This window comes from Canis lupus, chromosome 4 (assembly GCF_048164855.1).
Source record: "Canis lupus baileyi chromosome 4, mCanLup2.hap1, whole genome shotgun sequence".
Classification (NCBI taxonomy): Eukaryota; Metazoa; Chordata; class Mammalia; order Carnivora; family Canidae; genus Canis; species Canis lupus.
Genome location: NC_132841.1, coordinates 2885442 through 2901739, shown reverse-complemented (window position 1 = coordinate 2901739; position 16298 = coordinate 2885442). Strand labels below are relative to the sequence as shown.

Below are 16298 nucleotides of genomic sequence, written 5' to 3'. Positions count from 1 at the left end.
ATTTGGTCAGGACAGGTGAGTTGGGGACCCTACTCCTCAGCCATCTTGCCCTGCCTCCCCCCCCACCCAAAAGAAACATTTTCTCACTGCTGCTTTGGACTCCTTGAGAGTTTGTGTCAATGTCAGCAATTCAGCTGACTTTTACATTATGCGGATCATCCTTAAATATTTATTAACTATGACTTTCTTGTGCACACTTCTAGTTTAATGGTGCCCCCTCTTTGAAATTGATTTCTCTAGTACACTGAGTGATGAAGCCCCACCTCTTCTCTGCACCTTTAGGCCCCCTTTTCAGGCACCTGTTACAACATGTCTGCATGACTTGTGGAGTTATATATACTATCCTCCTGCCCTGTAGTGAAATCTCAATGTTGCAATCCACATCTGGTGCTGGCGAAGTATCTTGTGCTTAGAAATAACAATAGCACCAACAGGGCAGCAGCAGGGATGTCAAATTGAACTGCATTTATATGGAATAAAATTCTATAGGTATGCAGGATTTTAGAGGTATAGGCTATGTCTAAAAGTACTATGAAATCAAAAGAAATATTAAGTATAGATCATAGTCAGATTCTTGGAATTAAGCTATATAGAATAGTGCTAAATGTCAATGAGAATGGGGTGCAAAATTACTATCTGCTTCTTTTGAATTAATGATATAGAGTAAATTTAGATGTTGGAATGCCAAATTAGAGAAGAAATTACCTTTTTTTAAAGATTTATGCCAAGACTTAGAATTTTATCAACCCCAAGATTAACCCAAAGAATACACACATGCAAAGACATGACATTTCCTAGACAAGTTTTCTTAGCCTGGGGTTCCCACAATGTACATCCTGTGGTGGAAGGTTTATGTGCCATTACTTTTTTGGAAAGTCTAACCCAGAAAGCAGAAGTGGGGAGTAAGTGGGCTGAGACAGAGAAGGAGGGAGAACCAATACAAAGATGAATTACAGAACTGGCCACTTCTGTGACTGACTACTCATTATGATGGTGCCACACAGCTTAGGACCATCTCTCAGAGGGCAAAGGGGAATTTATCTACTAAGCCCTTTATCTATTTTATCTACCAATCCCCTTTACCAAATTGATTAGATGTTCATCCTGCAGGACACTAACCTCTGAACTTCCAGGTTATCCCTGTGTGAGCCAGCATGAGCACCAAGCCGGATCCTGAAACAACATTGAGAGGGAAGCTTTGATGGTGGGCTAGACATGTGCTAGGAAGTTAAGATGTGAGGTCCTGTTACACTGCATCTGTGTGGACAGAGAGCCTAGTGAGAGCCAGAACGAGAGAGAGGGAAGATCAGTAGCCTAAGAGGCATCTAAAATCTGCTTTAGGACTTCACTGGAAGTATGTACTTAGGATTCATTGTCCATCGTTTACAAGCTCACGGAGTCCATAAACATGAATCCCTTCCCTTAATCCTCCAGATTTTAAAAGGAGAAAATTCAACAAGACTTTCAGAGCATATTTCTAAAAGAAAAAGTTAGAAGTTTAGTATTTAAGGTAAATAAAGCTCAGTGCAATTTTAAGTAGATGTTTTATGAGCTCTTTAATTAATAGAAACAAGCTAACACTTTTCACTTGGGATAAATTTCAACAGTAACTTTCTTAAAGACCAAATGGTGAGAAAATAATCCAAGGAAAATAAAAACTCTTGCTATTTTAATTTGGGATCTATAAGATCTATAACAATCTTGATTGTTGCAAATAATTGCAACCACAAGTATGTGATAAAACTGCCACTGTAAATCATTTGATAATGCAACTTACAATGGTGACAAGCAGGTTTTCTCAGTGTGCTCTAGGTTTTTAAAAAATTCTTTCTTTCATTAATTGTTGAATGTGTACTGACAGGTACAGTTCTGGGCTCAACCTGTCTTAAAAGAAATAATAAATATGTCATTATCTTAGAAGATTTTTCAGTACAGAGGAGAGCAGATAACTAAAGCAGGCAGTTAAAAAACACTATGCAAAGTGATATGGTAAGAGTGAGTAAAGGATATGGGCACCAGTAGATGGGGTGCCAATTCCTGGCTCTTAGGTTTCAAGAGAGGACTCTAGAGGAGCTGATATGATAGCTAAGCAGGACTTTAAAGAAAACTGGAATCTGACAGTCATTGACATTGAGGAGGGAGCATTGGGAGGTCTTTTTGGAGAGAAGGAGCAGGCACAGAGCCATTTTAGGAAAGTGTGACCTTCAGAGAACCACAAATAATCATTAGAGCTGGAAATATAAATAAGGGTTATAACAGGAAAGGCAGTCCATAGGAGCTTTCTTACATAGATTCAAGACTTACAGGAAGGTCTCAAGGAAGAGAGTGGAAATTCGTATTTGTATCTTTGAAATATCACTTTGACAGTTGAGTGAAGTGAGATAGGAAGATAAGTTATAAAGTGGTTGCTGTAACTCAGTAAGGAAACAATCTTAAACTGAGGTGTTAGCAGCAAGGATAGAAATATGTGATTAATTTTATGAGAATCCACATAACTTGGGAACATAGTGAATGAACTGAATAAGGAGAGAAATGAGTCAAATTTCTAGCTTGAGTAACTCAGTGGTATTATTGGTCATCAAATAAGAAATGCATGAAGAGGCATAGGGTCAGGGAAAGGGAACTCAGAGGATGGAAGTAGAACATAGGATCACTTAAAATAATTTCACTTGTTTAATAATATTCAATAATTACTTTTTGTCAATGGAATGAACCAGACTTTCTCAGTGTATTTGAAATAAAGTATTAAATTTTTATATGACTCTACTAATAAAATCAAAGTTAACACAAAGTATTGGTGGATTTGGCCAATCACTTAATCCATGCAAATTTTAAGCATTAAGCCCAGTATTTATCATATATGCAAAATAATTCTGAATTGTCCACTTTTCTTCTATAGCTATTTCTAAATAGATGTTGAAATGTACTTTCATGGAATTATTTTAATTTATTGTTTTATGCAACAACACAATGATTTTATTGTCCTACAACACTGCATTAGAATTGATGTAGCTCAAAATCATATCTGATTTAATATTTGTTAGTGGATTTTACCTGGGGTCATTATTCTGGTGATTTTTGTTTCTTTCTGTGTCTCTGTCTCTATCTCTCTGTCTGTCTATCTACCTATCTGTATATCACCTTTAACCATCTCTTCTTTATTTTTTGGCCCTTCTTTACTTTCCAGCACCCACAGCACTCTAGGACCCTCTTGCGTTTTTCCTGCTGCAGTCCTGGAATCAGCCACTTCTCCAATGAACCCATGAGCCCTGGGTCCTTTACAGGTACATGGTATTTAGAAAAAAGATATGTTCATTGCTATAGCACCAGCTCTTCAAACACCTTACAATGAAGAGTACTATATACATGTATTTATAAAAACTTATGCATACACATACAACAACATTTCTGCATCTATCTATTGGCATAAGTGTCTTGAATTATGAGTCCATATTAATACCTCTAACCCTAATCCAGTACCATAGAGTTCATTCTAGCCTTCCCATTTTTCTTATTTTTAACTTCCTTCTTCAACATTGAGAAACCTGGCTTTCATTATTTATCATGTATTTATTATTCTGTTTAACTCTGGTATACAACTAAAGTAATCTTAAGATTCATAATTCATACCCCTGTGAGAAACCGATTTACTAACTACAATACCATGTTTGTGTAGAGTTCCTTTTTTTCTTTAGCCTTACGATATCTAGTCAAAACAACATTTTTTTCAGTTACCTAAGTCGTTTCTTCCCCATGTCTTTAAGTATGATTATGTGATTCATTTGTAATGTAGTTGTTTCACAATCTGGAAGATCTTTAAAAATGAACACATAGTAAAATTCACTTTTTGTGATATACAGTTGAATCAGTTTAGACTAATGCATGGAATTGTATATCCATTACTGTTTCACCTATAATAATACCAATACCCCTAAACTCTCCTGTGCTACCCCTTCACAGACAGCTCCTTCCCTCTGCTCCTGACCTTAGCAATCACTGATTACCTTAGAATGCATTTTTTATTTTTTTTACAGTGTCAGACAAAAAATGAAATCATAGGGTATGTAACTTTTACGGTCTTGCCACTTTCACTTAGCAAAAAGCATTTAAGATTCATCCATGTTGTATGATTAATACTTTATCTTACTTCCTACTATATATGCATTGCCAAGTATGAACATACATTTTTATTTCTCTTGAGTATGCAGCTAGATTGAGGATTGCTTTTCTAAAGATCCTTTAGGGTTTTCTATATAAACAAGCATGTTGTCCATGAATAGATACAATTTTATGTTTTTATTTTTTATTTGTTTGACTCTTTTTCTTGTCTTATTGCATTGGCAAGAACTTCCATTATAATGTAAAATAGGTGTGGTAAAAGAAGACATCCTTCTCTTTTTCCCAAACTTAATGGGAAATTTACAGTCTCTAAATTAATTATGATATTAACTCTGAAGTATTTTCTAGCTGCCTTTTATCAGGTTAGGAAGTCCCCTTCTATTCCTAGGTTGCTACAAGTTTTTTTGTTTGTTTTATCAAAAAAGAAGGTCATTTTTTTCTTCATTAGTGTTTTATTGTGGTGAATTACATTGATTGATTTTTGAAAGTTGAAGCCAGATACCTTAAACTTTTTTTTTTTTTTTTTTTTTTTTTTTTTTTAGTTTTTACTTAAGTTCCAGTTAGTTAACATACAGGGTAATATTAGTGTCAGATGTACAATTTAGTGATTCAACACTCAAATACAACACCTGGTGCTCATCGTAGGTGAACCCCTTAATCCCTATCGCCCATTTAACCCATCCCCCGCCTGCCTCTCCTCTGGTAACCATTGGTTTACTCTCTATATTTAAGAGTCTGTTTCTTGGTTTTCTTCTCTTCCTCCCCCTATGATCATTTGATTTGTTTCTTAAATTCCACATATGAATGAAATCATATGGTATTTGTGTTTCTCTGACTGACTTATTTCACTTACCGTACTACTCTCTAGCTCCATCCATGTTATTGCAAATGGTGATATTTCATTCTTTTTTATGGCTGAGTAATAGTCCATGGTGTGTGTGTGTGTGTGTGTGTGTGTGTGTGTGTGTGTGTTGTGTGTGTTACATCTTCTTTACCCATTCATCAATTGATGAACATTTAGGCTCTTTCCATAATTTGGCTATTGTAGATAATGCTGCTATAAACATCAGGATGTATGTATCCCTTTGAATCAGTATTTTTGTATTTTTTAGGTGAATACCCAGTAGTGCAATTACTAGATCATGAAGTAGTTCTATTTTTAACTTTTTGAGGAACTTGCATACTGTTTTCCAGAGTGACTGCACCAGTTTGCATTCCCACCAAGTGAGAGCATTCTCCCTTCTCTGTTATTTCTTGTGTTGTTGATTTTAACCATTCTGACAGGTGTAAGGTAATATCTCATTGCAGTTTTGATTTGTATTTCCTTGGTAATGCATACTGTTGAGTATCTTTTCATGTGTCTGTTGGCCAACTGGATGTCTTCTTTGGAAAAATGTCTACTTGTGTCTTCTCATTTTTTAACTGGATTATTTGATTTTGGGGTATTGAGTTTTATAAATTCTTTATATATTTTGGATACTAACCCTTTATCAGATATGTCATTTGCAAATATCTTCTTCCATTCCGTAGGTTGCTTTTTAGTTTTGTTGATTGTGTCCTTCACTGTGCAGAAGCTTTTATTTCTGTTTATACTTTATTATCTTCCATTCACCTTTGAATAGATTGCTGTCTATTATTCACTCCTCTCACCTCATATAAATCTCTTATTAAAGTAATGGTCTTCATACTATATCATCTTTTTGCTCCTTATTTTACATGTTATCTGTTAATTATGACCACATTCTAGACACATTGTTTTCTGGTTTTCTATTTTTATTTTATGACCACAACTCACCAACTTCATTTGTCTGTTCTACAGGTGTATGTGTTCTTTAGAATTGCATTTCTTGCTCTGTGTACTTTTGTTTGTTTGTTTACTCTCTAAGTCTATGTTTTCAGAAATCATGAGTGTGGGTAACTTGCAAATCTGAATCTCCAACCTCTAACTCTCTCTGATGAATTTTATATCTAACGCATGTATTTGGATATCATTTAGTAATCAACATAAAGCACTGAACTGACCATGTTACCCTGCCTCCATTTTTCAAAGTTCCCTATTACTTTTAGCCTGAAAGTTATTAGCTGTCAACTCTAAGCTCTTCTAAATTTATTTTTGTCTTTCCCTTACTTATACTCTTAGCTTAATCATGCAGATTATTTTCCATTCCTAGATCAAATTACATCAGGCTATTTCACACCCCTGAACTTTTGTACATATTGTTCCCTTCCTCTGTAAAGCTCTTTTCTCTTTAAATTTCTTCTCATTTTTAAAGCTCAGGCTATTTCATTTCCTTTGACACCAATCTGCACTGTTCCATGCCAGGATAGTAATAATTTACTTATTTATATTCTCGTTGTGAATATTCCCTGTTCATGGTAATATTAGCCTGCAATAATTGATTTACATATTTGCTGTACACACACACACACACACACATATCTTAACTATGCATTATGAGGCCAGGGATTAAAGTGGCCCCTTAGCACCTGAAAAAGCTCTGCTACATACTTGGCAATAAATATATATTTATTGAATGAATAATCTTAGCCATGGATCTAGAGTTTTGTGCTTATAAAAGAAATCTTGAATTCTGAAAATTCAACCGTTTAGTTTTAATTCAGACCCTCCTAAGGTAAATTTTTGTGGAAATATGGCCAGCAAGCTAAGATGAGAGGCTCTAGCTGTGCTTTGAAAAAGAGAGGAAACTGGAGCAGTAAACTGGGATGTTGAGGGCTGAGTTAGAACCCAAGAACATTACATAAATCTAGGTTAGCTAAGGGCTTCATCAGCATGGAAATGTTTTTCAGATATAGAGGGCACTGGAAATGTGATAGGGTGTAATGTAGAGGCTGCCAATAGCATATATGAATCATTTTAGAGTTACTGTCCCTCAGCTAATGGCTTCCTATATCATATGCCTCTATGAAAAATTTCTGAAAGCTATGGTTCTGAGATGACTCACATCCTAAAGATTAAGTACCATTTCTAATGAACTGATGACTGATAACATCATAAAATAAATGCTGCATCACAGCCCAATTTCCCTCTCACAGATGTTTTGAAGAGTCATTTCTTCAACTTTACCCATTATTTAAGGAAAACTAAACTTTTGATTTTATATTTTAAAATCCATATTAAAAAAATATAAATGCAAAGCAGCTTTGTGAGTAATTTACTTAATTATATTAGAGTATGGGCCAAAGGCAAAATAAGGGTTAAATATCTCATACTGGAAAAAGAGCAAATTATGAATCAGCAACTTTATTTATACTAATACTATTAAAATAAAGGTCCTTTTTTCCCCTGGTACCATGAATGAAGCTCTGATACTAACTACAGTAGAAAACTCTTAACTGTTCTTCACTGAATCTACTCTCTGGGTTAATTGATGCTGTGCTCCCTCTCTAAAGTGTAATGACTGATACCTATGACACTAAAACTTGTAACTGAAAGACTATGCCCTAAAATAGGCATTGGCAAAAATGGCCCTAGAACAAAACTCAGCCTGTTTGTGCAAATAGTTTTATTGCAATACATCCACAACCATTTATTTGCTTATTATCTATGGCTACTCTCTCAGTAACACAGCAGAGTTGAATTTTTGGGACTGAGACCCTCTCAGCCACAAAGCCAAAAATATTTATTATTTGACCATTAACATAAAGTTTGTCATTCCCTATACTAGAAGATTTCCACTTTATGTAATGTATGAAGCAGTTATGTTGTTCCCGATCCTTATTTCCAGTTGTATTTGTTATTGTAAATATGTTAAAAATCCAGGATTCTGAGATTCCTTTACATTTTTCTTCAATATCTTCTTCATGCCTGGAAACTGAAACTTAAAAGTTATGAACATAGTAGAGGTACAATTTATACAGATATACCACACACACACACACACACATGCACACACACATGCACACACACTCAAATGATGTGGAACAGTCATCAATAGAACCATAGTCAATGAACGAGATTGGCCTTCCAGTGAAGATTTTCAGACATTTTCCATTTCACTCCAAAGTAAGGGTGGTTTAGGCATTAAGAAAAAAAGCCATTTAGTGAGCACTAATGAGATAACAAAAGTATCCACTGATTTACCTATGCTCAAAAATAAGTTAAATATGATTAATCCCAATTGAAGAAGAACATCAAACTATAGATCAAATGTGTCTAAAGTTTACTTCCATCCTAAGTGATAGCACAAAAATCAGATCAGAATCAAACTAACTTTTAAAATGATAAATCACAAGAGCCACCTGTGGTAAGGCAATCAAAACTTAGATTTTTTTCTTTTGTATTGTTGAAGTTATCAGCAAATCACTAAACTCAAGGCTTTTGAATTTTTTATGGTTTATCTTTCCTAATTTACTATTCTTACAAAACTCAGTAGAGATTGGTTCTAGATCATTTGAAGGTTTTTATGAATTTATATGCTGTGGTAAATACTTAAAGAAAAATAGCTTACATGAAAGAGCATTTTTAGATAGCATTTCTTTCCAGTTTTGAACAACTAGTCATTTCCTTACCGCCTCATGTTGTTACGGACTCAACTGGATCAAGAAACCCTGGAAACATTGAAAGAGATGATTGATTATATAAACAAAATTTGAGCTATATTTTTGGAAAATTTAGAAGGAAATTCTTACAGAATTGTTAAAAGGTCATCAAGATACAACATGTTCGTTTTTGCTATGTAGATTAGTGAAGAATGAGATTCCCAATAAATCTGCTAAATCTTATAGAAAACTTGGCCTAAAATTGACAACTTTACAGAAAAATCCTGTACTACCAAGAGACAATAAAGAATGTATGTTATTTGTTAGTATCAGACCCTGTGAAAGTTCCAGTCATGTATAGGAAGATGACATACAATTGTGGACATGATTATTTTTAATTAAGAATAAAGTTGAAATGGTGTAGTATATAAAAGAGACAAGTCCAAGTATGAAGAAGGAGGGGAAAAAGGAGAGAGAAGAGGATGAGGAGAGATCAAATTGAGATAAAATAATTTCTCAGTTGGGAGCCAGAGCTATTCCAAATAACATTTTACATTTAATTAAACAAAAACAGAAATCAAAGTGATGATGTTTGTTGGTTAGAAAAGAATAATTTAATTTACAAACATCCTTATTTAAATTTTAATTTGTAAAAACAATAACCAAAATCATTATTTTAAGATATGTAAGTATAAACTTTGCAATTAATTAATTACATATATCATTTAAGAATTTGAAAACTGTTGATTAAAATGCAGGGAATAATAACAATAGAATAATGGAAACCTAGAGTAATTGGGGACTTTGTGAGTTACCTTAATCAATGTACCATATAGTACTGGCAATATAACCCTCCCCCCTTTTTAAGATTTTATTTATTTTAGAGAGAGAGAGGGAGTGTGAGCAAGCAGGGGGAGGAGCAAAGGGGGAGGGAGATAGTCTCCAGCAGACTCCAAGTTGAGTACAGAGCCTGACTCAGGGTTCCATCCAAGGACCATGAGGTTATGACCCAAACAGAAACCAAGAGTCAGATGCTTAACCAACTGAGCCACCCAGGTGCCCCCATATAATCCCTTTTAATGTTAGCTCCTTGCCTACATCATATTTTAATAGGGAGTTTCCAAAGAGGAAAGACTAACTCCAATATAAAAAAAACTTGGGGAGAACAAGAAATCAGATTCTGAGAATCCAAGTATCAGTAACAAATACAAGAAACTAGGCATATTTGAAACAGAGAAGAGCAACCCCACCTCATTATCTTGAAGAAGTTCTGTGGCCATGGCTCATGTCAATCACTCAATGGGCACAGGGGTATCTCTGGAAATTTGGCTACTTTAAGGAAACCTGGATCAGAGTACCTATGTCTTCTCTACATTACAGTTTTGAAAAATTACAGAGTTTCTGTTCTGACATTTCCAAAATTATTGGAAACTAATTTTTACTACTTTGTTAGGATGCTAGTCTTTGTGTTGACCCCAATTCTCACTTTGGCAATTCTAAACATGTGTCTATGTGAAGGAACTATGCAAAATAAGCTTGGTCTTTTCCCTGTAGGAACACTTTTAAGTATTGAATATTAATATTAAGTGTTGTCCAGATTTTTCACTTATTGGATTAAGTACCTCAGTTATTTTGCAGCAATCCCTAAAATGAAATCTACTCATATTTACACGTATTTCTATTTCTCTGTGTTACCTAGAAATGAACATCATACAGTATGTATTTTTTTTTTTTTACCAGAAGAAGTGGGATTATTCCTTCCAAGTTGGAGACTGTGCTCTCTCCCCATAATGCTTATTAAGGTTTATGGCAGACATTTTCAGGATCCTCAGATTGAGCAAATGGTCAATAATTAATTACTAACAGTAGGCCTTATTCATACACTGCCACTGATCAGTAAGCTAAGTTCTTTCTTCTTAAACATAGGTAGCTGACCATTTGAGCTTATTTTCTTGAGTCAATATATAAAATCACTTAAGTACTTGTTTGCCAATGACCTAATAAAATTCAGAATTGTGATGCAGGTATCAAAAAAGTTAATGTGATGAAAGTAATTGAGGTCATTTTGTCTGAAGAAGTTGAGAGGATAATTTGTATTCCGGTATTTAGGGATTAGTCATATGAAAAGAGATGATGAAAGGTCAAATTGCCTTCAAGCTTCAGAGGATCAATTTGGTAGTAGAACATCTGGGTTTAAGTACTTGTTCTATTCTCATACCATCCTTGTGCATTGGGACAGCTTGTATCCTCTCTCAATTATTTTTCGCTAGTTTGCAAAACAGCAATTAAAAAGATTTCAAAGAGTTGACAAAGTCATGTATTTGAAATTGTTTAACCTAATATAAGTATATTCACTTGGGCAAGTAACTTAGCTTCTCAGCTAAATATGTGTTCATTTATGCATTCATTTCCCTGGTTACCTTCGCCTTCCTGAACAATGATCCTTGTCTTCACAATTCATAGAGACCTCCATTTTTCTCTGGGATTTCTTTCTCTGCCCTGTAGCATGCAAGCTTCCAGGCAGTGACCTGACACTATTGCAAGAGTCACATCTTTTGCTTCCATTCTAAATAGCTGTTTCATTTTTCTTTCTGGGTTATTAGTTTAAAAGAGTGGGAGAGAAATTCTGACAACTTTTAATCATTTCATGGATAAAAGTGGACATCTTGAGTATTCTTTAGTGATTTATTCAAGAAATGTGTACTTAATTCCTCATCAAACATGGCAGTGCGCTAGTATATATGATTTGTATATGAATAAAATATGATTTCTTTTTTCAAGAATCTTAAAATCCCTGGGCAACACAAAAACAAGAACAGGTTTAAATAGCATATGATGAACTATATGCTGACTGTAATATGTTATTTATAAAATTATTTGCAAAATGAGTATCCCAATTATATCAACTGATTCTCATGGAAGAAAGGGGAGAAGCCTTCCAGGGTGCTGATATACTTGATACTTGATATACTTGATAGAAGAATGAAAAACATTCACTATATGAAGAAGAGATGGCAAGTCTTAAGTCTCCCCCAGTCGTTTCAGTCAGAATTTGTTGCCTACTCTTCTATATTTTGTGTTCAGATTTATGGTATCAATTATCTCTGATTGTTTTATGGTATGCTGTATGGGTGACTAACTGTATCACTTCCCAAACAGCAGCCTCCTTGAAAGCAGGAACTACATCTGAGATGATTCATCTTTGCATTGCTCTCCTTCAGATTTATGTTTAAAGTCTTCCTAATCTAGTAATGAATCTTCCCTTCTGCTTTCTTGCCATATTCAGCAAAATATGAGATAATATTTGTGAGGTGAAACAATAACTTAGTGTTAAATTCAATAGAGGATAAAGGGTCAGGGAAGGATCAATAGTATCAAATATCATTGAATTACAAGTCAAATCTCATTATAATACGCATGGAGTAGTTTGCCAAATTATCTGTGTGGTACTGTATTTGTCATATTAGGAACTTCTTGAAATAAGCAGGTCAGCAATAGACTTTTGGTAATCTTTTCACTAATTGGAGCTGTTTAGTGTTGTACAGTATCTGTTTAATGAGGTTTGACCTTCATTAAACTTCATTTATGTGAATGTTTTATGCAAAAACAGACAGATGCCTATCATGGTGTGAGAAGATCTGAAAATAAGGCAGGAGTATTTAGCATCTGTGAAAGATTTTGGAGAAGGAGAGATCAAGAAAAATATAGGAACAATTACAGCCTTCCCATTTATCTGATCTACACATTTAAAGGAAAATGTAACAAATACATTAAAAATGAGAAATTACACATCGGTGTCTCAGTAGATTGGAAAAATTATGTATTAGGCTAAAAAATTTGCTTACAAATCAACCAATAAAAATATAGAACTTAGCACATTTTATTTAATATAAATAACACATTTGTGATCAATGATGTAATTAATACAGAGGTATAATTACATACATTTTTTAAAGGGAAAGAAGGTGTAATAGATTAATAGTCACCCTAAAATATCAAGTCATGATCCCTGGGATATAGAAACATTGCTTTATTTGAGAAAAGAGTCTTTGCAGATGTGATTACATAGGATTATGAGATGGAGAGATTGTCCTGGATTACCTAGGTGGGCTAGAAATGCAATTCCAGTCATCCTCTAAGAGAGAGAAAAAGAGAGTGAACACAGGCAGAAGAGGAATCAATGTGACCACAAACACAGAGATTGGGGTGATGTGCCACAAGTCAAGGATGCAGACAGCCACCAGGACCTGGAGGAGATGTATTCTTTATTAGAGCCTTCAGGGGAAGTGTGGCCCTGCTGACACCTTGATTTTGAATTTAGAATGGCAAGAGAATGAACATCTGTAGTTTCTAGCCATCCACATTGTGGTAGAGTAGCTCCAGAGAAATAATATAGGAGCTTTCTGAATTTTATAGATTAAAAACAATATAAACAATTACAATAAAATATCAACATGAATTTTTCAAAGTGCTATATAATATAAACATGTAAAATCATAAACATTAGGACCAAAATAAGATGCAATTTATTGTATAAGAATATGGTTGTCAATATAAAGATGGGAAAACTGAATAGAAGAAACTGTATAGGCCTGTGATCTGAAATGAAACTCTGGGCAGGGAGGCCTACTTCGATTCTTATTTTATTTTATTTTATTTTTTGCCTACTTCGATTCTAAAAGACATATTCTTGAAAAGTCATGGGTATGTTTAGCATTATCATTGAAATCATGTTGCAATTGTGGTTAATTCTGGGGTAAAATGTCAAATATATTGATTATTAAATTTTCCCCAGGTGTACTGTACTGTCATTTGAAATTTATTTCACCACTTTTAGACATAATTAGAAATAGATATTTGCATTGTTTTGATCTACATTTATATTAGTCTTTCAGAATGGTACATATTTAATTAGCAATTCAGTGAACAACCGTAAGTTATGAAATGAATGTCAATGAATTTGTTTTCTGTGATCTTTCTTGTGAACAAGAAATAACTTGTTCCCATAGTCTAAGATGATTCCAAAATGCCCAGTTGTGTGTAACCTACAGGGTTGAGAAATGACCTGAAATGCTAGAGTTGATATTGCACATGTTCATCTATAGACAGAAGCTGGACACCAAGAATAATGCTGCCTCTGTAGTGTCAACTTTGTGCTCTTTGTGTTTTAATCTTTTGCTGATACAGGTGTTTAATCTTTTTAGTGACTAATTAAAATTTAGTTGTGTATTAACTTTTATCTAGTCAAGTATCATTTTTATGTGGATAGTATACTAGTCTGCTGTGGCTACCTTAACAAATACTACAGATAGAACAGCTTAACAAAAAAATCATTTCTCATAATTCTGGAGGCTAGAAATCAACGAGTTTGCTTTTATCTGAGGTGTTCCTCTTGCATGTAGATGCTGGCCTTCTCTCTGTCTTCACATGGTCTTCCCTCCATGTATGTCTATGTCATCATCTCCTCTCATAAAGACACCAGCCATATTGGATTAGGATCTACCTTAATGACTTAATTTAACTTTAATTATGTGTTTAAATACTCTCTCTCCAGATATAGTCATGCATGAGAGAAGTTAGGACCACAGCATATGAATTTTGGAAAGACACAATTCAGCCATACAGAGAGTTATATTTATATAAAGAATGTTTGTGGGAGCCCATGGGTGGCTCAGTGGTTGACCGTGTGCCTTTGGCTCAGGTCGTGATCCCAGGCTCCTAGGATCGAGTTCCGCATCAGACTCCCCACAGGGAGCCTGCTTCTCCCTCTGTCTATGTCTCTGCCTCTCTTTCTGTGTTCTTATGAATAGATAAATAATATCTTAAAAAAAGAATGTGCTTGTGTATGGTAAAAATACACACATTCATTATATAAATATAATTAGTCATGCAAAAAAGATACTGGTTATCTATGGTTCTACCATGTGAAAAAAAAAACATTAAAATTCAGTATATATCTTTTCTTCTTCTTCATTATACAAATTTTGGAAATACCCCATTTCAAAAAGACAATGATATTCTTCAGTAATATATTATATAAGAAATATTGCAAACTTCATTCATTGGGAGGTATGAACCAATATTTCTTCCAAATGGGAGCAGAGAATTCAGATCAAATTATCCTCTGAATTTGCAGTCTACTTTATGAACAATGGGGTTCCAATTGTGCCTCTCCTCAGCGGATGATATAACCAATGATATTTAAAATCTGTTGACTTTTGCAGATGTAAATCAAAGTTTTTAAAAAGAACAGGTTTTGACATTTCCTAAGCTATATAGTGCAGTATATTAATAAATGCTACAGATCAATGATTTCTGTTACCAAATAATTTTGGAAATTCTGGTTGAATAAAGCTAGTATTTCTCCATTGGAGCATTTCTTAGAGTTTTCTGTTTTCTGAAGTTAATGTTGAAGTATACAATATGGAACATTTATGAAACTAATTTGATCATAGAAAATTTTGTGGGAGGAGTATCTTATAACATACAGTGTGAAGCAATAAGGATGGGGAGTCTTTCTATTACTACATATTATCCTTCTCTCTGTTAAACTTTAAGAGTATTCATTTTTTTCACTTATTATATGATGTCTTTTATTAGTATTAATATATATTGTCATGCATCCACTGACTTAAAGGTTCTGTGCTATATTTCAAGTTTTCAGCTATTTAGAAGTTGTGAAACCAGGGTGTAAATGTCATCTCTGGAACAAGGGAAGAGTAGAGAGCCTCAGATTGCACATGGCTGGTGGCTGGTGTGTGGAGAGGGCTTTAGCAGGATAGCCAGAAGCTATGATGTCAGCCACCTGTGCAGAGGAGTGATCCAAGGGGCTGGCAGAGAGTCAGAATAACAGAGCTTTATAAAACTCTCATCAGCTTGAAGAAATTTAAGATAACTATTACTTGGGTATTAGCAATATTTTTATGTGAGGAAACTGGATTTCAAAACAATTTTGTAATTGACCCAGAAGATAAACAGCTACTAAAACTCACAGGAGAATTTGAATACAAGATTTGTTTGGTTTTTCCTTCAACAACCTCACTGCTTCCAGTCTACTGCTAATCTAAGATTTTGAATATACTTATAGAATCACAGAGTCATAGAGGTTGATAATGGCTGAGTACCTTCCCATATCTTTAGAACATTTGAAAGAAATTTTGGCTTTTACCTTGCAGTGAATGGTAATGTTTGGCAAGGGGTTTGCCCAAGGTCATGTAGCTGGTTAGTGGCTAGGTTAACACATAAGCTTTTCCTATGAAAAGCACATTTCCAACAGTCTACAAAGTTCCACACTTTTACACAAAGAAATATTATCTAGTTATAAAGTGTTATATTTGCTGGAGAGCACTGCATTTCAAATTCACTATTTCTTTGAATTTTTGTAAGTTTAAAGTTACGGAAAAATCTTCAGATTGTGCTGGTCCCAATGAGTCATCATAGATAAATTACATGAAACATATAAAAATTTAAGGATACAATGTAGAAATATTTTTGATAGATGAAGGAGTTTTATGATATGAAGACTGTAAAATATGAATTTTGTCTTCAGAGAAAGCTACACAGCAACTTACCAGAGATCTGAATATATACTTCAGCTCTCATTTTCTAGCATAATTATGACATATTCCTATTTGTGATATATCTATATCACTATATCATAGATATATCACTTCTGTAAA

The 16298-nt window shown here is 34.2% G+C and overlaps 1 long non-coding RNA gene across 2 annotated transcripts in view; it reads left to right on the top strand.

Moving 5' to 3' along the window:
• The window catches only part of LOC140631732 (uncharacterized), a 138900-nt gene that overhangs the window by 8831 nt on the left and 113771 nt on the right, over positions 1 to 16298 (top strand). For both annotated transcript variants that reach the window (XR_012029261.1, XR_012029260.1), the window contains exon 2: positions 3188 to 3284. This is a non-coding gene — a long non-coding RNA (uncharacterized lncRNA). The remainder of the gene's footprint in view (positions 1 to 3187; positions 3285 to 16298) is intronic.